Here is a 13228-nt window from a genome sequence, read left to right on the forward strand (position 1 = left end):
TGACACACAATATTTTTAGCGCAACGCATTCTGACTTTCAAAAATCCGTACAAAAGAATGGCCTTGACTAACATTAACCTATACGTTTCACAAATCACTTACGTCACAAAAATCTTCGTTACTCGAACTACTGCAATACAGCGAGCGCCACTACTGCCAGCTAAATAAAAGATTCAAACAACTGAAGGCACTAACAACTGATAGGCATAGTTAGCAAATGAAAGATTTTTATAGAGAACAAACAATGTATTTACCTTAATAGTGTTCAAAAGTCATAATATATATAGCAGTTCATGACATCCATTCTTACAAATGTACTGTTTGTAACGCCGGAAATGCATATCCTCCTATTTTCATCTATTGTACTATTATTTTTTTTCCTTGTTTTGTTACCTCAAGATATGACATTTCTGTCTCTTTATTTATTGTAATTGTTTTACTGTTTGTATATATATATTTATGCACTCATCTCGATGTATAATTGGTTTGTTTCGTAAATATTATTTGTATTTTTACGCTGGGTCTTGCCTAGGGAAAACTGCTATCGAACGATTACATCGATGGGTCGTGTGAAGAATCAAAGTGTGTAGGATCTTTGGTAGTGTTAACTCTGCCGCGTGGAGCGCGGGCGGAGCAGTGGGAGTCTGGCTGGAGTAGCGAGTGGAGCAGGTGTGCTGTGTGACGCTCCCGCGAGTTGCCGCGCTTTCGGGGTTTGGCAGCATGTAATTGCGCTCGACTCGCGATGATAGTTTCTGACATGGTGTCGCGGACGGGAAGCATTAGCTGGCGCACATCAAGAGCCCGTTTCGCCTGGTGACCGTGTCGAGAAGAAGGCGCGCCAACATCCAGCTTCTGCAACAGCGACGGCCGACAATGAGTGACTGTCGCCACCTCCTCGATCGACGGCTTCAAACCTTCAATCAAGACTAAAAGCACGTAAAGTTTCAGAACTGTATGGCAGACCTCAGCTTTTCAAATTGTTCCATTTGTCTCGCAAAATTACAGCAACTTAGCATGAACCTTTGTTGCTCATTGTCCCAATTGCATTGCCAAGCAGGGTCCCTTCCTTTTCCGAAATGAACCCGAGTGTCATTGAAATTCAAACGCCAGCATTAAAATAATATAATTAGATTTCACTGCTTTAATTTCAAAGTTCAGTAGCTGGCTACAATATTTAGGTTACACGAGCACAAATTTAGAGTGCGAGTTTTGTTAGCATATTTTAGCTTACCTGTGACTGCAGCTCAGCTTGGTACGTACTAAATTTTACTATTGTTAATAGTTCAGAATCATTTAATTCAAGTTCAAAGTTAAATCTCTCGTTTCTAAATTGCGTAGAGTCAAGTTGCTTTTGAAATGATTGTTGAGGTAGTCCAAGACTAACCGTATTTTACTGGATTTCGATGTGCTTCAGAAAGAAAGCTCACTATTAACTTCAGTCACTAAATTAACTTTCGATTTTCCGGTTTTATTAATTCTTTTGCTAAATTAAGTCAGAGCGTAGCGAAATTTATTACTTCTGACAAACTTTCAGTTTTCACACTACACGTGTCAGCCTTCAGTTGCCACGCTTCTAGTGTTAATTATATGTGTAATAACCTTTCTTTTTCAGTTACTATAGTAATTGTCCTTAGGACTGGCGACCGTGATTTCCCCCAAATCTCAAATATCTAATTACCGCTAGTAATTGTTAACGTAACGGCCGCACATTTACCTTCTTTATTAACTTTACCCCTTTTCAAAATTAATTTCCACCAGTTTCATTTGCATTTTTCCTTTCATTTAGATGTAACCCTTTCCTCCCTCTTTACCGACAGATTAACTTCGGTGACGATTGCTTTTCCCAAATTTCCATTAGGTACACGCGGTTTCATTTTTCACTGTCATTAAGGTCGGTAAGTGAGGGGGAGGTTACACGTGGCGACCTGGTGACAGGACAATCTTCAGTTTTGAGGTTGTTCTGGACACGAATTTTGTATGGTGCAAATCTCGTAACAAAGTATTGGTTACGAACAGGTCGTTACGTCAGCGACATTAAGTAGTGGGAGTAAATCTAATTATATTTGAGATTTGGCATTTATATTGAAAATTATTAAAATGAGTGAAGGCAACAATTACCAAAATTTGGTAGACTTGGATACGGAACAATCGGTCGAACAGTGGGAAACGCGCACGGCGGTTCCCATTGTTCAGGGGCAGGCGGCTAGCATGAAAGACGCGACCGCCGAAACGCAACAAAGAGCAGAAATGGAATTCCAAACTTTAGAAAATGTTTCGGAATCGGAAGCGAAAATCAAATCTGTACCCCTTGATGATGAATACGGGGGAACATGTATAGAGGAACCAGCTACGGAAGTAAAACCGGTAGTCTCCGGGAATTTAACTGATTTATTGAATGTTTTGATTAATGAAATCAAGAGTCAATCGGCAGAAATTATAGCTCTGTCTGCCAAGCAAGAAGCTCAGTCTGAAAAGATTGAACGAATGCTAGACAATCAGAACAAAGCTATTAATGTTGTTAACAACAATGTTGAAGTTGTTAACACAAAAGTTGATAAAATCAAAGACGATATTGTCGTGATTAATACCGAAATCGGTAACCTTAAACAGGAAATGATAGGCGTTCAGGCGGAAATTGCGAGCATAAATACTCGTTTTGATTCCGAAATTAGCAGAATCGAGAAAAGTGTAGGAGAAGCAATTGCTCCGATCATCGAGAATAAGGTGACGGAACAAATTCAATTAGTGAAAAAAGAGGATCATCAGAAGGTGGAAACTTTAAAGGCTTTAGTGTCCGAAGTAGACACTAAAGTGAGGGAGCAGGCTAATACCTGCGAAGAGAAAAAGAGGGAAGTGGAAACGCTTGCGACAACCACTTGCCAAGTAATTACGAGAGTGTCGGAATTAGAAAAGAAACTTGATGAAAAACAGAGCTATGTGCCAATCTGTGCACATAGTTCGGAATTGTTGACGAAAGAGGAGCGGTTCGACCCCTTGAAAAAAGGCGGTATACACGCGACGGATTTCATTAAGAATTGTGAAAGAGTTTTACCCAGATCATGGACTAATGAGAGAAAAATTAATGCGGTTATTGACGTGCTGGCTGGTGATGCCAAGCGTTGGGGCTTAAACCTCAACATTACGAACCTGACTTTTGACGAGTTTAAAAATTTGTTTCTGGCTGAATACTGGTCGGAGCAAAAACAGCAAAGTGTCTGGCGCGAATTTGTCGTATCGAGGCCTTTCGATGCGAATTCGCGCGGTTCGATGAGGGAGTTTTGTGAGGGCTGGATCCGCAAGTTGGAATATTTGCGTAATCGCCGCACGGAATCCGAAATAGTCTGGGAACTCTACAAGAAGCTTCCAGATGATACAAAACGCTACGTAGGAAGCAATTACAGGACAATCAGTGATTTCCTGGAAAGAGTTGAGGACGAGGATAATTGGCGCAATAATCGCGACAGTGGTAGAGGCCGTGGTAACAACAACGGGTACCACCCCAACCATAACAACGATAACCATGGGAATAATGCATACCGCAGCTATAACAATAATGGTTCGGGCCGTAATAACAATCGGTACAATGCAAATGATAACAGGAATGACAGAAACCAGTATCATACTAACGTGATACGGGCTTCACAGAATAGTAATAACGCCAGAGGGTGTGATCAGCCGCCTCAGCAGCATCCGGGGAGCGTATCTGCTGGGACGAGACAGGGAAACCATTAGCCGCGCCGGTGAGGGGCCGACCGGGCGTGGAGAAATTTTGGCGGCCCAATAACAGGAGAAAACCCAGGTGTCGTCGTTATGAAAATTCCATATGGAATAATCAACGGCGGGAGAGTGTGCCAGTGTTAGGAGAAAGGAGTGCGCCCACAAGTAGTAGATCAGCTGTATACACGGCAGTAGGTAGTACATTCACTGTCAGTGAGAACAATTTAAGTAGTGTTCCGGAAATCGATTATAAAGTGGCAGCTGTAATACCCACAGCGGAACTGGAGATTGAGTTTAAGAATGATTCGCAATTGTTGAGAGAAGATCAGATGTCGGATAAAACGTCCGTCATCGAGCGAGGGGATGCAGAGAGGGATGAGGTCTGGTTAAGGCAGTTCGGTCGCTTATACGACGAACTAAGAGATTATAGGGGCCTGTACGGGAGGAGTGTTTATAGGGAGCGCGGGCAGGATTTGCCGCGTCTCGTCCCACAGGAAGATAGTATTTGTGAAGTGATGGAAAGTTCTGGCCCCAACCGGCAGACTTTACCAGAAATAGTTGATGTTAAAGGGGAGCACGAGCAAGATGCGTCGTGTTTCGTCCCGCAGGAATTGAATGTTGAAGTAGTAACGGAAAGTTCTGGCCCTAACCGGCAGACTTTACCGAAAGTTGTAGTGGTAGAAGTAGCCGACCCATCCGACGCAAACCTCCAGTTTAAACATTGCGAGAGTATTAAGGAGAAAGATTACGAAAATTTTAGTGATAGCCGGACACGATTGGTAGAAAAGCACATAGATTACAGCGTGTATGAGGTTAGAGTTGACATTATACAGTCAGACGATAGCAGTGTGGGTTGCGCAGATCCAGAGGAAGTAATTGCAGATACTACTGGGCACATTTCTCCAGGTAGATTGGCAGATGAGATCAATCTGACCAAAGAGGAATCAACGAAGGTGACAATTAGTGAATCGATAGCAAAGCAACACTCACTAGTTGACGAGTTACAGGAAAAGGTTTCGGTATTGGAGGCGAAGCTACAGACTAAGCCTCAGGACAGACGTGTTGAAATTAAAACTGTATGTGAACAGAGGCTGAAAAAGCCGCCAGATAAACCGGATTTAGGATCAAAGCCGGATGGTTTTTTCTGGGATGACCTGGATATAGACGAGGATTTACTGTGGGAAAATAAAGAAACAGTCGAGGACAAGTGTAGACAGATAGTAGTGTCGGTTAATATGCACGACCTACAACTAAACGTGTTGATTGACACCGGTGCAGAATTGAGTGCTGTACCTGGGAAAATATTTGAGTTACTGAAAGACAGACCTGGCATCGTAGTTATGCCAGTAACAGGAGTGAAAATTATCGGTGCTACTGGGAAGGCCAGTAAACCGGTCACAAAACAGATTTTTGTCCACTTCGAGATATGTGGGGCACGATTTGAACAAGAGTTTGTCGTCGTGCCAGACTTGACTACGGGAGTAATTATCGGGTTAGATTGGCTATTAAAGTACCGTGCAGTGATTAATTGCGAAAGCAAAACTTTGACATGTATGTCACAAGATAAAACAATAGTAGTTAGTTTTGACGAGACAGGAGACTGTGTGCATAGGCAATACCAGCCTATACACATTGTTAACTGGCCGGATGACATTGATGTAGGAATGAATTTGAACTGCCGTGACGTGAGGAATTTCGGCATTGACAGAAGTAAAAGTTTAGTGGAAGAGATAATCAAATTCCCTCCACGGATTGACATTAGTATTGGTGTGAAAAAAGATCGTTTGCCAGAAATAATGAAGCTAAGAACTGATGCTCGCATACGTCGTCATGACGCTAAAGCGCGTTTTGCTAAGTTTGCAATCGGAGACTTAGTACTTGTAAAAGCTCATGAGAAATCGAGCGAGATAGACAATGAAATCTCTAAATTTAAGTTTGTTTATAATGGACCATATAAAGTCATTGGTATACCTCACACAAATGCTTACGGAATATTGTAGACTTGAAATTGTACCAACCAAGGGTTGATTAGTACCACAGATAGGGTAATTTGCACAGTATGTAGATATAGAGTGTAAGATTTAAGAATGTGCCATGTGGCGATGCTTTTGCCTGACCTAGAGGTCATTAAAGAAGTTGTAATTAATAAGTAATATATGTTGATTAAATGATTTAAGAGTTACTGAATATTAATCAATTTAAAAATCCAAGCTGCTAGTTTAAGTTTTCAGCTGAGTCACAGTAGATTAAGCAATGTAAATATGATTTTGTAACTAGCTGTAAGATTCCATAAATATGTGATTTACTAGTCATTGCCGATGTACTTAGACGCTGTTTTAAGTTTCAGGCTAGTACATGCGTGCGATGATGGACAGTGTTGAGTTATCCACTGTGATAGTGTTTATGGACTCCTTGAGATTACTCGGGAGTGAGTTTTTCCGAAAGAATTCAGTGGAACGGACGTTCTGGAAACGCCGTCACAAGGGCGAGTGAGATCAAGCGTGCCGCACACGCGGGCGCAACAATACTGGCGAGGCGAGCCGCTGTCGGCTCTTGTGCCGCTGTTGGCTCTTGGGCCGCTGTCGGCATTCTTTGTACTTGCGAGTACGGAAGGCGGAATTGTTTTTCTTCCTGGACAGCTGAAAGAATTCTACTGTCAATATTTATGTTTTTTCGATCTACTGAATATTATTTTCTTGTTTAGCATTAAGTGGACTCTCATGGCAAGCGTATTAATTACGAAAAGGTTATATACAATTTGTATTCTATGTAATTAATAATTAATTTGCGTATTTTGATCTACCTGTTTTTATGACCATGTACTCTGATTAATTTTGCAAATAGTATTCCATTTCTCATAGTGTTACGAATTTTAATGATTTTGGAATAGCTAAACCATTTTCTATATTTTCTATGAATTTTAATATGTTGTCAACCTGTTTTATTTTGTGCAAGGTGACAGAGTGGGATAAGATTAGGAGTGTCTCCACTCAATTATTATGGTCTAAAAATTGATTTATGGTTAATTAGACGAATGCTAACTTTTGTTGATGTTTTGAGCATATGCATTTCCGCTGTTTCTTTTTTGGGACATTTTCTGAGTCTGTTTACGTTACACGAACATCCTCAGACAATGTGGGGCACGTGTAACGCCGGAAATGCATATCCTCCTATTTTCATCTACTGTACTATTATTTTTTTTCCTTGTTTTGTTACCTCAAGATATGACATTTCTGTCTCTTTATATATTGTAATTGTTTTACTGTTTGTATATATATATTTATGCACTCATGTCGATGTGTAATTGGTTTGTTTCGTAAATATTATTTGTATTTTTACGCTGGGTCTTGCCTAGGGAAAACTGCTATCGAACGATTACATCGATGGGTCGTGTGAAGAATCAAAGTGTGTAGGATCTTTGGTAGTGTTAACTCTGCCGCGTGGAGCGCGGGCGGAGCAGTGGGAGTCTGGCTGGAGTAGCGAGTGGAGCAGGTGTGCTGTGTGACGCTCCCGCGAGTTGCCGCGCTTTCGGGGTTTGGCAGCATGTAATTGCGCTCGACTCGCGATGATAGTTTCTGACATGGTGTCGCGGACGGGAAGCATTAGCTGGCGCACATCAAGAGCCCGTTTCGCCTGGTGACCGTGTCGAGAAGAAGGCGCGCCAACATCCAGCTTCTGCAACAGCGACGGCCGACAATGAGTGACTGTCGCCACCTCCTCGATCGACGGCTTCAAACCTTCAATCAAGACTAAAAGCACGTAAAGTTTCAGAACTGTATGGCAGACCTCAGCTTTTCAAATTGTTCCATTTGTCTCGCAAAATTACAGCAACTTAGCATGAACCTTTGTTGCTCATTGTCCCAATTGCATTGCCAAGCAGGGTCCCTTCCTTTTCCGAAATGAACCCGAGTGTCATTGAAATTCAAACGCCAGCATTAAAATAATATAATTAGATTTCACTGCTTTAATTTCAAAGTTCAGTAGCTGGCTACAATATTTAGGTTACACGAGCACAAATTTAGAGTGCGAGTTTTGTTAGCATATTTTAGCTTACCTGTGACTGCAGCTCAGCTTGGTACGTACTAAATTTTACTATTGTTAATAGTTCAGAATCATTTAATTCAAGTTCAAAGTTAAATCTCTCGTTTCTAAATTGCGTAGAGTCAAGTTGCTTTTGAAATGATTGTTGAGGTAGTCCAAGACTAACCGTATTTTACTGGATTTCGATGTGCTTCAGAAAGAAAGCTCACTATTAACTTCAGTCACTAAATTAACTTTCGATTTTCCGGTTTTATTAATTCTTTTGCTAAATTAAGTCAGAGTGTAGCGAAATTTATTACTTCTGACAAACTTTCAGTTTTCACACTACACGTGTCAGCCTTCAGTTGCCACGCTTCTAGTGTTAATTATATGTGTAATAACCTTTCTTTTTCAGTTACTATAGTAATTGTCCTTAGGACTGGCGACCGTGATTTCCCCCAAATCTCAAATATCTAATTACCGCTAGTAATTGTTAACGTAACGGCCGCACATTTACCTTCTTTATTAACTTTACCCCTTTTCAAAATTAATTTCCACCAGTTTCATTTGCATTTTTCCTTTCATTTAGATGTAACCCTTTCCTCCCTCTTTACCGACAGATTAACTTCGGTGACGATTGCTTTTCCCAAATTTCCATTAGGTACACGCGGTTTCATTTTTCACTGTCATTAAGGTCGGTAAGTGAGGGGGAGGTTACATGTTTCTGATGGACACACGTCCGGATCATCCGCCCTCAAAAATCCGCCATCTCACTCCCCCACATCCACCACTGCTGGCGGCTCACCTCCAACTGCGCAACGCTACGCGCTGTTCGCATCCAGCTGTCCAAAACTACAATGGTAGACAACAATGCAAACTAGCCACAGGCTGCACACAGCACAGTCAGTGATTTTCATACAGAGCGCTACGTGGCGGTGGCGTTACCAATATAAGAACCTAAACAGCCTACTTACATAGCCCCCATGCTCCCCACAAAAAATTTTAGAAATTGTTTTGGGCACTGGCCAATACATATTTGTTAAAATTTTTTCACAATTACATTAACAAAGAAATCAAATGCACACACTTATTGATACAATGTTGGTCAAAAGCTAAAATTTTCTCACAGTCCATAAAGACAGTCCTGATCGTTCATCACAGTAAAATTTCAGTGTTTTTCTCAAAGTCTGAGCAGTAAAAGAAAATGCACACGGATTTCCATGCAGTCTTGAAGAAGTAGTGTTATCCTTCCAACAGAAAGACAGTGCTGACTCTTGACATGCAGACAGGTAATAGGCCACAACAGAGCAAACCCACAGCAGAGTCAGTCGAAGTTGAAGAATATTGGTAGGTAGGTCATCACAGAGCAGACCACTGTAGTCTTGTTAGAGATTACGGTATTGGCTGGCCACCAGAGGTGCAGACCCACTGCAGTCCTTGTGGAAATAATGGTATTGGTGGGACATCGAAGGTGCAGACCACTTCAGTCCTTGTAGAGACGGCCAGCACCCATCTGTTGCGACTGTGCAGGTGCACAATCACCATCGAAGAGTCTTGCGGAGAATATAGCAAGTCCATAAACTACCACTTGAGCCTACTTACACTTTTCCTGTCGGCGGAGATAGTGTCACTGGATCTCGGGACACAAAAGGGATGAGATATGCTCTCGGCACACCAGGCGAAGCCAGTGCTTAATAAGTACGAGTTCGTGAACAACGTCCGTAAGTGAGTCGCCGCCATTGTTCACAGATATACATACTGGTTACATCGGCAGCGGCCACTTATCATGCGACACAATGCAGCTCGGATAGTAATCAACTCACCCGTGTTAATCGGTAGTAATTCCGACTACACGAGAAAACGTGTATGCCAAACTGTTGGTATGAAAATCGTATCATGCAGCCTCATCAACCGCCCCCCCCCCCCCCCTCTCTGAGGTTGGTCTCTTCAATTCTGTTGACTTCTCGTATTTCAACGATCTCTTGGTGCACTCTCTCTTGCTGCAGGAGTTGGACTATTCAACATTATGTCCGTAATTTGTACTATTTAACTTTTATGGTATCTTGATCTGCAGCAAGACGAATCTTGGCAGTTGTGAACTTTATAGGCGAGCAGTAACTTATTATTCACGTGTAACAAGCTGCGTTCACTCAGTGCATGCAAAATAATAACAGATCTGTCTTATTGTTTTGTTGGTCTCTTTCTTTATCAATTAATCACTGAACTCCAGCTATACATGATGTAACTGATGTTGCTCGGGACAGCAGAAGAATCACAGGTGAGATTTAGCATCGTCAGTTATTAGGAACAACAAAAACGGACAACAAAATTAATCAATCAATTATTCTTCATTCAGATTCGTAACCCTCCCCCTCCCCCCCCCCCCCCACCCGTTTCCAACAGCCACAATGTGTAGATTTTTAAAGATATAATATTTCACGCTTGCATAACGTAATATCAAGCTTTCATACGGCAGCAAATTCGTTTTTCAGTTCCACCTGCGAGTCGACATTCTAGGATCTTTCCTCTCTGTTGATATGCAGATGGCAAACGACGCTTGTTCTTTACCCAAACCAACGGCGAAGGCGCAAGAGAAGAGCGAACTCATTCTTGTATACTCTGCCACATACGATATGAATAAATGCAGAGAAAATACGTTGTAGCAAATTTTAAAATGTACCAGTACACCGTTTTAAAACTATTGGTGGTTTCTGGCCGTTTTATATGACTGTGTGAGAGTAAAAAAGTCTGACTTTATTACAGAAGAGAGACTCTAATTCATTAGTACTTGTTAAAATTCAACAGTAGGAATTGTAAGTAGGCTGTTTAGGTTTTTATGTTGGTAACGCCATGTAGTGCTCTGTATGAAAATCGCTGACTGCGCTGTGTGCAGTCTGTGGCTGGTTGGACTCATTGTTGGAACATTCGCTAGTGCAGTGTTGTACAGTTGGATGTGAACAGCGCGTAGCGTTGGGCAGTTGGAGGTGAGCCGCCAGCAGTGGTGGATGTGGGGAGATGCCAGAGTTTTGAGAGGTTACTGTGACCGGATGATCTGGACTTGTGTCCGTCAGAAAAGGGAAATTTGTAAGACTGGATGTCATGAACTGATATTACTCCTGGAAATGGAAAAAAGAACACATTGACACCGGTGTGTCAGACCCACCATACTTGCTCCGGACACTGCGAGAGGGCTGTACAAGCAATGATCACACGCACGGCACAGCGGACACACCAGGAACCGCGGTGTTGGCCGTCGAATGGCGCTAGCTGCGCAGCATTTGTGCACCGCCGCCGTCAGTGTCAGCCAGTTTGCCGTGGCATACGGAGCTCCATCGCAGACTTTAACACTGGTAGCATGCCGCGACAGCGTGGACGTGAACCGTATGTGCAGTTGACGGACTTTGAGCGAGGGCGTATAGTGGGCATGCGGGAGGCCGGGTGGACGTACCGCCGAATTGCTCAACACGTGGGGCGTGAGGTCTCCACAGTACATCGATGTTGTCGCCAGTGGTCGGCGGAAGGTGCACGTGCCCGTCGACCTGGGACCGGACCGCAGCGACACGCGGATGCACGCCAAGACCGTAGGATCCTACGCAGTGCCGTAGGGGACCGCATCGCCACTTCCCAGCAAATTAGGGACACTGTTGCTCCTGGGGTATCGGCGAGGACCATTCGCAACCGTCTCCATGAAGCTGGGCTACGGTCCCTCACACCGTTAGGCCGTCTTCCGCTCACGCCCCAACATCGTGCAGCCCACCTCAAGCGGTGTCGCGACAGGCGTGAATGGAGGGACGAATGGAGACGTGTCGTCTTCAGCGATGAGAGTCGCTTCTGCCTTGGTGCCAATGATGGTCGTATGCGTGTTTGGCGCCGTGCAGGTGAGCGCCACAATCAGGACTGCATACGACCGAGGCACACAGGGCCAACACCCGGCATCATGGTGTGGGGAGCGATCTCCTACACTGGCCGTACACCACTGGTGATCGTCGAGGGGACACTGAATAGTGCACGGTACATCCAAACCGTCATCGAACCCATCGTTCTACCATTCCTAGACCGGCAAGGGAACTTGCTGTTCCAACAGGACAATGCACGTCCGCATGTATCCCGTGCCACCCAACGTGCTCTAGAAGGTGTAAGTCAACTACCCTGGCCAGCAAGATCTCCGGATCTGTCCCCCATTGAGCATGTTTGGGACTGGATGAAGCGTCGTCTCACGCGGTCTGCACGTCCAGCACGAACGCTGGTCCAACTGAAGCGCCAGGTGGAAATGGCATGGCAAGCCGTTCCACAGGACTACATCCAGCATCTCTACGATCGTCTCCATGGGAGAATAGCAGCCTGCATTGCTGCGAAAGGTGGATATACACTGTACTAGTGCCGACATTGTGCATGCTCTGTTGCCTGTGTCTATGTGCCTGTGGTTCTGTCAGTGTGACCATGTGATGTATGTGACCCCAGGAATGTGTCAATAAAGTTTCCCCTTCCTGGGACAATGAATTCACGGTGTTCTTATTTCAATTTCCAGGAGTGTATATATATATATACTGACTTTTAAACACTATTAAGGTAAATACATTGTTTGTTCTCTATCATAATCTTTCATTTACTAACTATGCCTCTCAGTAGTTAGTGCCTTCAGTATTTAGAATCTATTATTTAGCTGGCACTATTGGCGCTCGCTGTGTTGCAGTAGTTCGAGTAACGTAGATTTTTGTCAGGTAAGTGATTCATGAAAGGTATACGTTACTGTTAGTCAGGGCCATTCTTTTGTAGGGATTATTGGAAGTCCGATTGCGTTGCGCAAAAAATATTGTGTGTCAGTTTAGCGATGATCAGAATAAGTAAAGAGAGAACCGTGTGAGTACGTTCAGTTTTGCTCAACTGTTTGAAAATCAAATAACGTAAGAGTTTTTCCAGAATTGTCATTCTTTTCATTTAAAGGGGAAGTTTCAGAATGTATAACTTGTTGTCAAATTTATTTTCCGGCTCAGTATAGGAAAAACTGGCATGAGACACAATGGTAAAACCATTATCCGTCGTTGCTTACCACTGAGAAATCCCCCAAAAACTCTACGCATTCTAATGTCTCTTGTAGTAATTCCCTTCGAGGATGTGTTTTCGTCGGAGTAGGCAACACTTCAGCTCACAGCATTGTTGATCGTTTCAGAATAGTAGTCTGACGCTACCCCTCTCCCATCCCCTCACAGGAGTATGACTGGCGTACCTAGAAGTAAGGATTCCCTCGACAGTAAGAGGTTGTAAACAGCATCAGAACAAGCGGTCCATAGACCCGTACGCTGCTCGCGGTAGCACAGAGAAAAGCCTTCATGAAAGACTTAGTGTTTCAGTCCTTCGCAAAGAGGAAGCAGCTTCGGAGTATTAATATTCCGAGTGCTACCTGCCGCTGAGACCGTGTTTCCGTTTGCTACAGACACGTTGCGAAGGCGGCGCGTGTCGGCACGGCGCCTTTGATGTCTGCCGGGCGCCA

This window comes from Schistocerca piceifrons, chromosome 2, assembly GCF_021461385.2.
Source record: "Schistocerca piceifrons isolate TAMUIC-IGC-003096 chromosome 2, iqSchPice1.1, whole genome shotgun sequence".
NCBI classification, from domain to species: Eukaryota; Metazoa; Arthropoda; class Insecta; order Orthoptera; family Acrididae; genus Schistocerca; species Schistocerca piceifrons.